This window comes from Ursus americanus, chromosome 10 (genome assembly GCF_024610735.1).
Source record: "Ursus americanus isolate L20-20 chromosome 10, mUrsAme1.1.p, whole genome shotgun sequence".
Lineage (NCBI taxonomy): Eukaryota > Metazoa > Chordata > Mammalia > Carnivora > Ursidae > Ursus > Ursus americanus.
Genome location: NC_142136.1, coordinates 13904014 through 13918115, shown reverse-complemented (window position 1 = coordinate 13918115; position 14102 = coordinate 13904014). Strand labels below are relative to the sequence as shown.

At 38.4% G+C, this 14102-nt stretch overlaps 1 pseudogene; it reads left to right on the top strand.

Moving 5' to 3' along the window:
• The first annotated feature begins 2031 nt into the window (after positions 1 to 2031).
• On the top strand, positions 2032 to 13283 carry LOC148109332 (ubiquitin-conjugating enzyme E2 variant 3 pseudogene; annotated as a pseudogene).
• Positions 13284 to 14102: the final 819 nt, after the last annotated feature.

The following is a 14102-nucleotide window of genomic DNA, read 5'->3' as shown; positions in this document are numbered from 1 at the left end:
TACTTTCCAACAGTAGCAAAGTGATTCCAGTTTATAAAACCATTCTGGAATTTAGTTTCTTGCTCTTCTTTCTTCACTTGGAAATCGCTCGAGTCCCCTTAATATGAACATTTACCCGCATTTTGCCTTCAGTTTTCTCCTGTTTATCACAATTTGTCCTCTGAAGATTTCATCCTTTCCTATGACTTTGTTTCCTCCCTAGAGTTGTTTTTTCAACATCAAAAACTTAATACATTTTTGTTCTGGGTCTTAGTCCTATATTTCCATTAGCCACTAACATGCAATGACTTCAACTGGGTAGCCCAAAATTGGCAGTGATGGGAGCATATACACCAGAAAGTTGGCAAAGTCTACAAATTCCACTCCCCTCCCTGAAGTCAGTTGTTTAATATTTACCAGCGCACCATTAGCTGTCACTTGCATTTCATAATTTCGCTTCAAACACAACATGTATAAAATAGAATTTGTTTATCAAACCAGCCATCTTTCACCACCCTCAGATTATCTCTCGTTGCCTTAGGAACAGCACCATTATTCTGCCCAATTTCTTAATGTTGATTGCCTCTGGACCCAGTCCTTGGTCCTCTTCCTTTCTCGCCTCATCTGTAATTGCTCCTTTGGTAATTTCATCCTGATTCATGGCTTTATGTAGATTATATGCTGAGCACATCCCCAGTTATGTCTCCGTCTCAGACCTCTCTACACACCTCTACATACCATCGCCTGTTGAATATGGCCGCTTGGATAGCTAATAGACATCTTGAGCTTGACATGCACTGAACTGCACGCACACATCTGCTCCAACCTCAGTCCTCTGTATCTTAGTTTATAGCAACTCTATCTTTCTAGTTGTCCATGCCAAAAAACCCCCAAAAAACCCTTTGACTTGTCCTTGACTCCTCTCTTTCTTTCACACCCCCTATCCAATTTGTCAGGAGGAAATCCCATTGGTTTCACCATGAAAATACATCCTGCTCACTTCTGACCTCCTCCTTTGCTGTATCCAGGTCTGACCATTGTCGTGTCTCACTTGGATTCCTGCTGTGCCCTCCTCAGGGATCTCTCTGTTCTATCCTTCCTCCTTTACAAGTTTCCTCAGTGCACACTCAGCATATTCCCTTAAAAATGTAAGTCAGATCGTGTTATTCTTTGACTCAAATGTTCCAGTGGTTCCTATTTTACTCAGAGGGAAAGCCAGAGTCCTTATGATGGCCTGTAAAAGTCCCTAAGATTTACCCCAGATTTACTGTGATGTCATTTCCTATTCTGCCCCCTCCTGCTTACTCTGAAGTAGGTATACTGCCATTCTTGTTGTTCGTTGAACTTGCCACATATGCTCCTGGCATGGCTAATTTCTTCCATCTCTTTCATAGCTTTGCTTGTATCACCCCTCTTCAATGAGGTCAACCCTGACAGCCTTACTCAATATAGCATCCTGCCCCACCTCTTCCCTCAGTACTGATTCCCCCATACCCTGCTCTGTTTTTTCCATAGCACTTAACATCTTCAAAAATGCTACATCTTTTCTATTTTTATGATACCTATTGTTTATTGTTTTTCTCCCCTACCTAGAAAGTCAAGCTACATGAGAGCAGACTGTCGGCCATTTGCTTCCCTGATTAATGTAAAACATGAAGAGCTATGACTGTCATGCAGTGGAAACTGTATAAATATCTATGAATGAATGATCTGCCTTGAAAGACAATTCATCTTTGACTTTTATTTCTTTTCCACTTTCAATCTGTACCGAAATCCGTCCTTTTCTAAGTCCTTCGTTGGTGGCTTTTCCTCCAAAAGGCTCAAAGAACAGGATAGGTCTTAAATGAGTGGACCACCTTTAGGGTTTTGGTCCAGAAGCTGAGGCTGGCATGAGGACTATGTTTATCTGAAATAATCAGGTACAGAAAGAGTGCAAGAATGAGTGCTGAATATCAATTTGGGAAGTAGAACTTACTTTAAGTCCAAGAGGCACGTGGAACTTGCCCAGAAACAGGTACCAGAGCTAAAGGTTCAGAAGACTGGAATACAAGGATGTTGCGGCAGAGGAAGCAAGGTGTGAAGACCACAACAGCCACAAGTAGGCCTATGATGTATTTCTACCGGCCTGCAAACCCGCTCTGTGTGGGTAGGTCATCTGATAAAGCTATGTGATAGTGGTAGAAGGTTCTATCTTTCTGATGTTTCTTTATTCATTCTGTCCTAAATCGCTGCAAGTGTGAGTTGGTGATACAGGAACCGCCTGTTCTTTGTGAGCACTGCTCTCTAATCCAACCTTTACCTCGATACCAGATTCATCTTCCAGATCACAGTGTCAATTCTGTCCCTCCTTCCTTTTAAAATTCTTTACTGTCTCCTCCTTGGCTACTGGGTGAGGGCCTGACTTGTTAGTCTAGAATTCAAGGTTTGACCCCAACCTAGATTTCGAAACATTTTTGCCTTACTTCCCTGTAATCAATCATTTATTCCTTCATTCGACAAATTTTTATTGACCCGTAGTATGGGCCAGGAATGAGCAAAAGTTTCTTATCATACTTGTACCATTCCCTAAGTCCACATTATATGTTCTTATCTCTGCCCCTTTCCTAATGCAATCCTCTTGTCCTGGAATGTTCTTTTTCATCACACCTCTGACTATAGAAATCATATTTATCTTTTAATACGTAGTTAAAATCCCTTGTCTTCCACATTATCGGCCCTGACCATATCCATAATGGCCCCATCTTCTGATATAGACTTAACCATGGCATCCACACCAGTGGATAATCTTGTCCCTCCTGTTACCATTGGCTTGGGTCCCTTGCCGCGCCTTCCTTTCTGGGTAAGTGAATCTACTTGTTACCCCTGAATATGCCATACCCTCCTTACGTCAGGCTCACATTTCTCAATTGGCTTGTAGATTAAATTCTATTATATATAATGCAGTCACATAATACATTCTATATATGAACATATATATATACACACATCTGTGTATGTATAAAATATACCATATTAAGTTTCTACTGTATATCTGGTGTGTGTATATGTATATAGTAGATACATATATGTGTGTGTATGTGTGTATATACACATACGTATGTGTATATATAATACTGTGTTAAATATCTACTATTTTATATAATACAGTCAAATAGTACAGTCTTTCTGTTTAGATACATGTAGAAACACATCTCTATACACACACACATAAGCATGTATGTATATATATAAAATTTGGTATGCAGTCCCTAGTACGTAATGGAAATTTAATGCCATTGCCTTCCCTTGGGCTAAATGTATTGAGAAAGCTCAATAGTTAACTAACAGGAAGTACAGGTCAGAGCGTCATGGTCTCATGGCTGTCTAGTGTAGGACATGGGCCACGTGTGTGAAAGTGGTGACACCTGGGTGATGTTGGCACAGGCCACCTGGACACATCTTGGCACAAGGAACATGCTATGAGCTGTGAGAGTATCTCATAAGCTTCCTGATGGGGGCCAGAAACAATCATGCTTTCCCAGTTCCTGACCTTGTTCCTTTGCCCCTCGTGTTCTTTTTTTTTTTTATGATATGTTAGCCACCATACAGTACATCATTAGTTTTTGATGTAGTGTTCCATGATTCATTGTTTGTGTATAACACCCAGTGCTCCATGCAATATGTACCCTCCTTAATACCCATCACTGACCCATCCCAACCCCCACCCCCTCCCCTCTGAAACCCTTAGTTTGTTTCCCAGAGTCCATAGTCTCTCATGGTTCATTCCCTCTTCTGTTTACCCCCCCCTTCATTCTTCCCTTCCTTCTCCTACCAATCTCCCTGCTATTTCTTATGTTCCACAAATGAGTGAAATCATATGATAATTGTCTTTCTCTGCTTGACATTTCACTTAGCATAATCTCCCCAAGTCCCGTCCATGTTGCTGCAAATGTTGGGTAATCATTCTGATGGCTGAGTAATAGTCCATTGTATCTGTGGACCACATCTTCTTAATCCAGTCATCTGTTGAAGGGCATCTCGGCTCCTTCCACAATTTGGCTATTGTGGACAATGCTGCTATGAACATTGGGGTGCATATGGCCCTTCTCTTCACTATGTCTGTATCTTTGGGGTAAATACCCAGTAGTGCAACTGCTGGGTCATAGGGTAGCTCAATTTTTAACTTTTTGAGGGACCTCCACACTGTTTTCCAAAGTGGCTGTACCAACTTGCATTCCCACCAACAGTGTAAGAGGGTTCCGCTTTTTCCACATCCCCTCCAACATTTGTTGTTTCTTGTCTTGTCAATTTTTGCCATTCTAACTGGTGTAAGGTGGTATCTCAATGTGGTTTTGATTGGAATTTCCCTGATGGCTAATGATGTTGAACATTTTTTCATGTGTCTGTTAGCCATTTGTATGTCTTCATTGGAAGAGTGTCTGTTCATATCTTCCGCCCATTTTTTGATTTGAGTATTTGTTTCTCATGCATTGAGTTTGAGAAGTTCTTTATAGATCTTGGATACCAGCCTTTTATCCGTAGTGTCATTTGCAAATATCTTCTTCCATTCCATGGGCTGCCTCTTAGTTTTTTTGACTGTTTCCTTGGCTGTGCAGAAGCTTTTTATCCTGATGAAGTCCCAAAAGTTCATTTTTTCTTTTGTTTCCCTTGCCTTTGGAGACGTGTCATGAAAGAAGTTGCTGTGGCCTATGTCGAAGAGGTTACAGCCTATGTTCACCTCTATCATTTTGATGGATTCCTGTCTCACATTGAGGTCTTTCATCCATTTGAAGTTTATCTTTGTGTATGGTGTGAGAGAGTGGTCAAGTTTCATTCTTCTGTATATAGCTGTCCAATTTTCCCAGCACCATTTATTGAAGAAACTGTCTTTTTTCCACTGGATGTTTTTTCCTGCTTTGTCAAAGATGAGTTGACCATAGAGTCGAGGGTCCATTTCTGGAGTTTGTATTCCATTGGTCTATGTGTCTGTTTTTGTGCCAGTACCATCCTGTCTTGGTGATCACAGCTTTGTAGTATAGCTTGAAATCAGGCAACGTGATGCCCCCAGCTTTGTTTCTCTTTTTCAACATTTCCTTGGCGATTCGGGGTCTTTTCTGGTTCCACGCAGATTTTAGGATTGTTTGTTCCAGCTCTTTGAAAAATGTCATTGGTATTTTAATAGGGTTGGTGTTGAAAGTGTAGATTGCTCTGGGTAGCATAGACATTTTAACTATGTTTAGTCTTCCGATCCATGAGCATGGAATGTTTTTCCATCTTTTTGTGTCTTCTTCAATGTCTTTCATCTGTGTTCTGTAGTTTCTAGAGTATAGATCCTTTACCTCTTTGGTTAAGTTTATTCCGAGATATCTTACGGTTTTTGGTGCTGTTGTAAATGTAATCAATTCCTAATCTCTTTCTTCAGTCTCATTATTCGTGTATAGAAATGCAACTGATTTCTGAGCATTGATTTCGTGTCCTGCCACACTATTAAATTGTTGTATGAGTTCTAGTAATTTAGAGGTGGAGTCTTTTGGGTTTACCATATAAAGTATGTCTGCAAAGAGAGAGATTTTGACTTCTTCTTTGCCAATTTGAATACCCTTTATTCTTTTTCGTTGTCTGATTGCTGTTGCTAGAACTTCTAGTACTATGTTGAACAATAATGGCGAGAGTGGGCATCCTTGTCGTGTTCCTGATCTTAAGGGAAAGGCTCTCAGCTTTTCCCTGTTAAGAGTGCTATTCGCTGTAGGCTTTTCATAGATGGTTTTTATTGCCCCACATGTTCTGACACTATGTCTGTCAGGCCAACCCTCTTATTAGTTCCTGACTCTCTTTTCATCTCAGGGAGCAATCATCTCTCCAAGAAGAGGTTAGGCCTTCTGGAACACTGGCAAAGGTAGTGCCAGGGTTGCTAGATGACTCTTCTGTGTAAAGAATGGATTTCCCTGAGTGTAAATCCACCTGTCCACCTGACCCCTATTCAAACAGAGATAATTCATTCCCTGCCAGTCAGCACATCAGCGAATCCCCATCTGCAGTCTGAGGCCCAGGAAGAGATGTACAAACACATGTTTTATTTCCTTTCCATCCTCCTCTTCTCTTCCTTCCCTCCTGTCCTCCTTTCCTTTCCTTCCCTTTCTGTCTGCCCACCTATCTCTTGCCTTCTGGTTCCCCAAGATATGGCTCTGCTTTGATGTACTTGGTACACACAATAAAACGTTCTGATGGTTAAAGTAGCCGTTGTCACCTTCTATTGAATTGTTGATGTGTAGGCTTACAGATTGAAAGCATCTCACCTATTTGTTCTTGATTGTGCAGTGCATTAGAAATATTTTTTGTCTGCTTCTTTGGAAAAAGATGGAAATCAAACAGATAATTAGCAATCTGTGAATTATGCCTCCAGTCTTTGAAGACCTTTGTGGGCTATGGGTTCTGAAAATATTGCTGTCATAAGCAATAGGGCTCTTGATTACTCTAAAACTGAATTTAAAAAGGCATTGCTGGCCATGTTTGATCTCATATTTGGTAGCTCTTTAGAAATGCCATAAAAACAAGCAGCACTGCTAGAGGAAGTGAAGAGGATTTCCTTATGGTATCACAAAGTTCGAATCACATAATAATCATCAGTGGACTGACAACCAAATTCTCATGGTTGACTGCTATGCAAGAAAATAGAAATGCTTTTTAAAAAACACATTTTTTTAAAATGTCAATACTATTTGGGGTCTAGTGTTTGTTAAAATCTTTTCTGAGGTAAAAGTGAAGACAGGAGATCCTCACTTCATTACTCATCCTGGTCTTGAGCCAAGAAGGTTGGAAGGACACAATTGTCTATTCATGGCATGTGTCTGATTCTTACCTTCCATCCCTTCCCAAAGAAACTGAGGCTGAATTGTAGGCAATGTATAAAATCTTTTGAAACTTCTGTGTTTAAAATCACCATTTGCAAAAAGTAAATATTCTGATTGAAACAAAGGAAATCTATAGTGAACAGAATCTCTATGGTCCATTTTTAATTATGAATGTAAGAACGCATTCTGTCTTTATCTCTTTTACACATGCTAGATGCACCAGTTCCTCAAGCCATCATTGTTAGAAAACAGCCTGGAGTTAACATGTCTGAAGCGATTATTTAATTTGACAAGGGCAGTACCAATTTTTCCCCTCAAGAGTTTACGTTACAAAATGTTGAAGAAGAAACTTCTTGGCTGAGTTATCTGGCTTACCAGCAATTTTTTGTTATTTTTATGGTGTTTATAAGTGAGGTAAAAGCTCACCTGAGCCCTTAGGACACTGTTAAATTTCTATTTTCTCTCTGCCAATATTTCTAAGGGGAGAGTAAAATGAGCATCTTAGTTCCTTACTTTATGCTTTTCAATGCAACTGAATTTCTTAATCTAACAGTCTTATGATGACAGGGGCTGGAGAAACTGAAACCTTGAGAGTGGGTGGGTCATCCACCTTCCTTGGGGCTGAATCGGGGACATTGCACATGTCTTAGAAAATGTGCTTCAAAGTCTAGTTCAATAGGGAATACCAAGGTGTTTAGAACACATGAGATTACTGCTTATGTCCAGGAGGGTGAATGCATTAGAAAACGTCATTACTGATGTTCAAAATATCATTGAGTTCTTACTGGAAACTTATAAACGGGCTGCCAAAGGGAGGCTTGCTGATTTTTGCTTAGGTTTTCTTCATTCGTATCTATCGCAAAATAGTTAATCTTCTTAGAAGTCTATTAAAAAAAAAAAAAAGAAGCAACAACAAAAAACACTAGTCCTTTCATTTACAAGATTGTTCGAAGACCGTCTGTTATCTCAGTAATGAGCTATCTCCAGGAAGAAAATACGGATTGTACGCACTGAAGAGTATCATTGCTGGTGCTGAGAAAAACCAGGCATTGTGGATGAAGAGTAAAATGAAACTCTACCAAACACACGCAGATCTTGTCCCTCCGATACGTGCCACGTGCACATTTTGGTCCTGGAAATTGGCTAAGGATGGCTGGGAAAGGAGAGACAGATAATATGGTGATAGAAAGTAAAGATGTATCTTCTAACACTCGTTTACTTGTCAGCCTTCTATGATGCTGTTCGGGGCTCTCTACAGATCCTGCGTCTCCAGAACAAAGGAATGGGCTGAGCATAGTTCATACTAGTAAAAGATGTCACTCATTTTCATTGTTATTATGATTACCGCAATTATAATTCAGAATCTGTGGTTGCCAAGAGGAAATTAGATAATGTATAAAACATAGCAATAGATAGAATCCCCTCCAGAGCTTCCAACTTAGACTCCTTTTTCTGTGTCTTTGTTCATAACCTGAGAGAATTATGAAGATCATCTTTGGTCTACCTTTGAAAAAACATTATTAAAAATAACTTGTGTGATTTTTAAAAAGGCAGGAAAAATAAATTCTAGCAGTGGGACTAGATGCCAGGTATAGTTAAAAGTTATACGCTGAGTTGAGCAGAGCAGACCACTAATGCAATTAGTAATTTATTCTCCATTAATGCTTTCCATCCATGATTTCTCAGGATACTTTACAATATCCCGATTATATCACATACCCTTTCATTTGTTAAGGGAAACCTCATTTTATTCCTATCACAAGTCAAAGGTTCAGATCTGTAAGTTATTAGATAGTGAACTGATCTTCAAAAGGTAGACCAAAAATACATTGTCAGAACTCATTCTCAACCCTATTTCAAACTTCCACTCACTTTGGGACCAGAATAAGGGACAGAAGTCTAAATGAAACCCAAAATATGATGGTATGGAAGAAGTGTGTTTGGGGCCAAGGCTCTGGGCTAAAATAAGGGTTACCATAAAGCTTTCTTCTCTTGGCCAGTGCGCCACTCTGAGCCATTCCATAGTAGAATGGGAGAAAGGGAGGCAAAAGAGGGGTGCTGGTTGCGTCCTTCAACAAACTGGCTATACTGAGAACCGAGGGCTGATGTGCCTGAGTTCAAGATGTAGGTGGGTTCTAAATCTTCAGTTTCATAGCAAACTGACTGGATTTATGTATATTATACCTAAAACAGTGTCATTGTTGCTCTAAAGCCATATTTGGGATGCCTTTCTACTGGATGCTGATTGTCAAAACCTAGATGTGTTAGAGCCAAATAGATTACTCTGACATCCTTTAACTGTGTGTGTGTGTGTGTGTGTGTGTGTGTGTGTGTGTGTGTGTGTGTGTAAAAGAAAGAGAGAGAGAATGCATGTGTCTCGATGGCTTTTTTTTTTTCTTCTGGGACATGCCTCACGTAGCAAAGCCAAGAAAGAAGAAAGGTGGAATTCAGCTAGCTCTAATATTTATTCAGTACAAGCAAAAAGATATTCTTTTCTTATTTTTACTTATTGCAAAGCAAAATGATAAAAATAACAAGGATAAGTTTAAAAAGAGAAAGACATCTAGAACTCATTCACTTTATTTTATTTTTTTTTAAAGATTTTATTTATTTATTTGACAGAGATAGAGACAGCCAGTGAGAGAGGGAACACAAGCAGGGGGAGTGGGAGAGGAAGAAGCAGGCTCATAGCGGAGGAGCCTGATGTGGGGCTCGATCCCATAATGCCGGGATCACGCCCTGAGCCGAAGGCAGACGCTTAACCGCTGTGCCACCCAGGCGCCCCTAGAACTCATTCACTTTAAAGATGGAGCAAGAAGGGACTGGAACAAGAATGCAAAAGCATATCTTGTCATCATTGTTGCAAAAGAAATTTGGGGGCAAGTCTGAAACATGCTTTGCTGTGAGTGCTGATGGTTTAGAGCTGCTATTGGTGACTTTTGCAGAAGGAACTTTTGTGAAGAAGCTGCCTGGCTGTGGTCATGCTGACACCAGAAGTGTTCAGTGGAGTCTTATCCTGCATGGCAGTAGATGTGGGAAAAGAAGTGGAGAGAGAGTGATGGAAGTGTGTCTGTTCTAAAACTCTGTTTTAACAAGTTCAAGTTCAATAGTTAAAGTTACCATCCAGACAATTGTGAAGAAGAAGGGGCACACCATGACCAGTAGCTGAACTCGGGCTTTAATAAAACGATTAACAGGCATTGGCCGAAAAGAAGCACATCAAAACTGAAGCAACATCTGACTTTGCAGTTGTATGTACATGTCACCCACATTAAGATAAAGAATATTCCTGGCATTCTAGAATGTTCAGTTGTACACTTCCCCCTAGAGGTAGCAATGATTTTTTACTTCTATCACCATTGATTAATTATTACTGATGTTCATAAAAATGAAATAACACTGTGTGAACTTTTTGTGTGTGTCTGGCTCCGCAACAGGATGTCTTATGAGATTTATTCACATTATTTATGCATTGTTAACTTGTTTAATTTGTAATGCTGTCTACTATTCTATTTTATGTCACAATTTCTTTTTTTTTTTTAAAGATTTTATTTATTTATTTGACAGAGAGAGAGAGAAAGAGAGAGAGAGAGGGAAAAGCAGGCTCCCCACTGAGCAGGGAGCCTGATGTGGGGCTCAATCCCAGGACCCTGGGATCATGATCTGAGCTGAAGGCAGACACTTAACCGACTGAGCCACCCAGGAGCCCCTATGTCACAATTTCTTTATCTGTTCTTCTGTTGATAAACATTTGGGTGGTTTCCAGTTTCTGGCTATTAAGAATAAGAATTCTGTGAACATTCCTGTACATGTCTTTTGATGGATATATGCACTTGTTTCTCTTAGGACTATGCGTAGGAGTGTGATTGCTGGGTCATAGGGTAATAATGGCGAACGGTTTTTCAGATTTGTTTGCACCAGTTTGGCTTCCTCAAGGAAGATATGAATGTTCCAGTTTCTCCACATTCTTGCCAACAAGTGGTATTATCAGTCTTCTGGATTTAGCTATGCTAAAAGGAATGTTTAATTTTCATTTCATTAGTGATTAATTATATTGGTTTTTGCTAATTTGCTATGTGGATGTTCTCTTTTGTATAGTGCCTGTATGTTGTGTATTTGCCCAATTTAAGAAGTAGGTTTATGGGGCACCTGGGTGACTCAGTCTTGAACATCTGACTCTTGATTTAGGCTCAGGTCATGATCTCAGGGTCATGAGATCTAGTCCCCACTGGGCTTCATGCTGGGCGTGGAGCTTCCTTGGTATTCTCTCTCTCCCTCTCCCTCTACCCCTACTCCTCCTTAAAAAAAGAAAAGTAGGTTTATCTTTTTCTTACTAGTTTGTAGGAGTTGCTGAGATATACTAAACTAAGCTTTTTGTTGGATATTTGTATTATAAATATCTTATCTTCCTCTTGGATTTTTCATTCTCTTCCTGGTATTTTCTGATAAATTAGTTCTTAAATTTAATGAGCTATAATTTATCATTTTTTCTTTGATGTATATTGTTTTTGTGAACTAATTAAGAAATTATTTTCTACCCTAAGGTTTAGAGATATTCTGTTTTCTTCTGGAAAAAAAATTTTTTTTCACATTTCGTTTCTTGGGCCGTTTCATGTTAGTTTTTAAATATGGTGTGAAATAATGGGACAAGGGTCATTTTTTCCCCCTGATATAGATACCCAATTTCTCCAGAGCCATTTCTTGAAAATAAATTTTTTCCTACTGAATTTTAGTGACATCTTTGTCATAAATCAATTGTCTATGTGTGCATCTATTTCTGGACTGCCTATTCTGTGTACATATAGTCTTTTGCAAATTTCTTTTCCACTTAGTATATTATGGTTATATTTTTATGATAATAAATATTCAACATAATGCACTTTCAATGAATAGACAGTATTTAATTTATAGACACACTAAAATTTACTTAATCCCTATGGCTTATGAATTCACTTATTAAAGTTATTTTCTCTCTTATGTATACTGAATCATTATGAATCTTTATCCCATACAAAAGCTGTAAGAATATCAAGACAATTAAATTTTTAATGAAGAGAAGCTCTATTATATACTGTGAAGTGCATTAACACAGCATCAAAAGAACTGAATTCCAATGAAGATTCTGCCATTTTATTAGGTCTCAGCTATAATTTGGGCACAATAACACCTACTTCTCAGAATTATAACAAGAATATAGCACCTTAATGGACATGGGAATTCTTTGAAAATTATAAATTATTATAAAAACATCTTTTGTTATTGATAAATGACAAAAGCTTGACAAGCATTATATCATTTTATCTCATTTGACAAACGTTAAGTCATTCAAGCTCGTTCATGAGGAAATGGACCTTACCTGGGACAAGACTAATTTAGAAGAGACCTCCAATCTTCAGTAATTTTAAATTGTAGTAACCTTTTAAACATTAAGTACCTGTCTTATCCCCCAAATTGGAGCCATCTTAAATCTGTAATTGTTGGGTTAATCAAATAAACGAGTTCAAAGTTTCAAGTAGTACTTCCCCTGTGTTCCTTGTCATCACCTGATGAGGCATGGCAGGCAGACTTGCTTGCCTAGATTGCAAAAATCAATGAAGGTGTCTCAGACATAAATTCAAAGACCTGGGAAAATGATGAGAATAAAACAGCCCATAAATTTACTATGGTTGGAGTCAGATAATTATGCATTGCTTGGACACTAGCAATTTCAGCAATGACATTGCAGAAGGATGGTCCTCTCAGACATTTTAGAATGGTGTGCAGGAGACATGATGACCTTGACCTCTTCAGCCTTCCCAAAGTAGAGAGCAACAAAGATGTGTCTGCCTTTGCTCATTCCAAGGTGTTGCCCCTCACACTTAGCACCTTGGATAGCTCTCAGGCCTACATTCCTGAGTTCCAGGGAACTATGGATTTATTCAGAGCACTAGTCCCAGTCCTGTGACATTTTAGTTAACACAGTGTCCTGCTTGTTGCATGTTAGCCAGTGGAAATAATAACCTAAATGACATGGAAGCAGTGCATTTCCAAAAAATTAAATGACTGGAATTGGATGCAATTGTATTCATAGCAAATGCAAGCTATCATTACAAGTGTTTTGAAAGTCATTACTCATAGGTGCAGGGTTCAACAAAGTCATGAAATTGTTGAGGGTAAAATGTCATTTACCTGCTTTGTTGATATATCAGTCCCTGACCTGGTTCACAGTTTTGTGGAACAATAAGAAGAAAGTGCACTCCCCTTCAGTTTCAGTGAAGGACTATTATGATATGAATAGTGAAACATTTTTCAAGTTTTCCTTGTATACTTAGAACTAATAGGGTATCTGAATTCATCAAAACCATGGTGAAAGAAGATAAAGCGACTGAGAAACTAAAAATCATTTATCTGTGTTCTCCCAGAATAGTTAAACATTTAATTCCAAATTGCAGAGATAACTTAAAAGGAATGCTATCCAAAATTTCCAAAGAATAGGGTGTTAAAACTTCTTTATCTCATTACTTGTTCTCACAACTGTTTGGTTAAGGTGGAGGGTGTCTACATTAGCTTTGTAATTTAAATCCTTAGAGTGCTAATTAAGGAGGAAAAAGTCACAGCCTCTTTGGAGTTTTGCGGTATCTATGTACTGTCTAGAAGAAGTGCAGCTTAGATGCAGACACAAAGAGCTTGAGAGTAAGAGGGTTGGAAAAAGATACATCATGAAACAGTAACCATAATGAATCTGGAGTAGTTATATTAGTATCAAACAAAGTAAACCTCAATATAATAAATATCATTAGAAACAAAGACATTTCATAATGTTAAAAGGGTCAACATGTTAGAAAGATATAATCATTATAAATGTATACACACCTAATAACAGAGACCTCCAATACTTAAAGCAAAAAATAACAGATTTGAAAGGAGAAATACACAATTAAAAAACGGTTGGAGATTTCAGTACTCCACTCCAATAATCAATATAACATAAGAGAAAATCAGGAAACGTATAAAAGACTGAACAACATTATCAACCAGTGTTACTTTATTGATATTGTAGCACATTTTGTTCAAGAACTACAGAACACACATTTTGGAATGGAATATTCTACAGGATAGACTATATGCTGGGCCATGCAATAATTCTTAGTACGATTTTTAAAAATTGAAATCATGTAAAATGTATTTTCTGACCACAACTATGTTAAATTAGATATCCATGACAGAAATTAATCTGTGCCAAATATTTGGGTACTAATATACTTCTAAATAACCCATGGGTCAAAGAAGAAACCAAAAAGGGAATAAAAAATT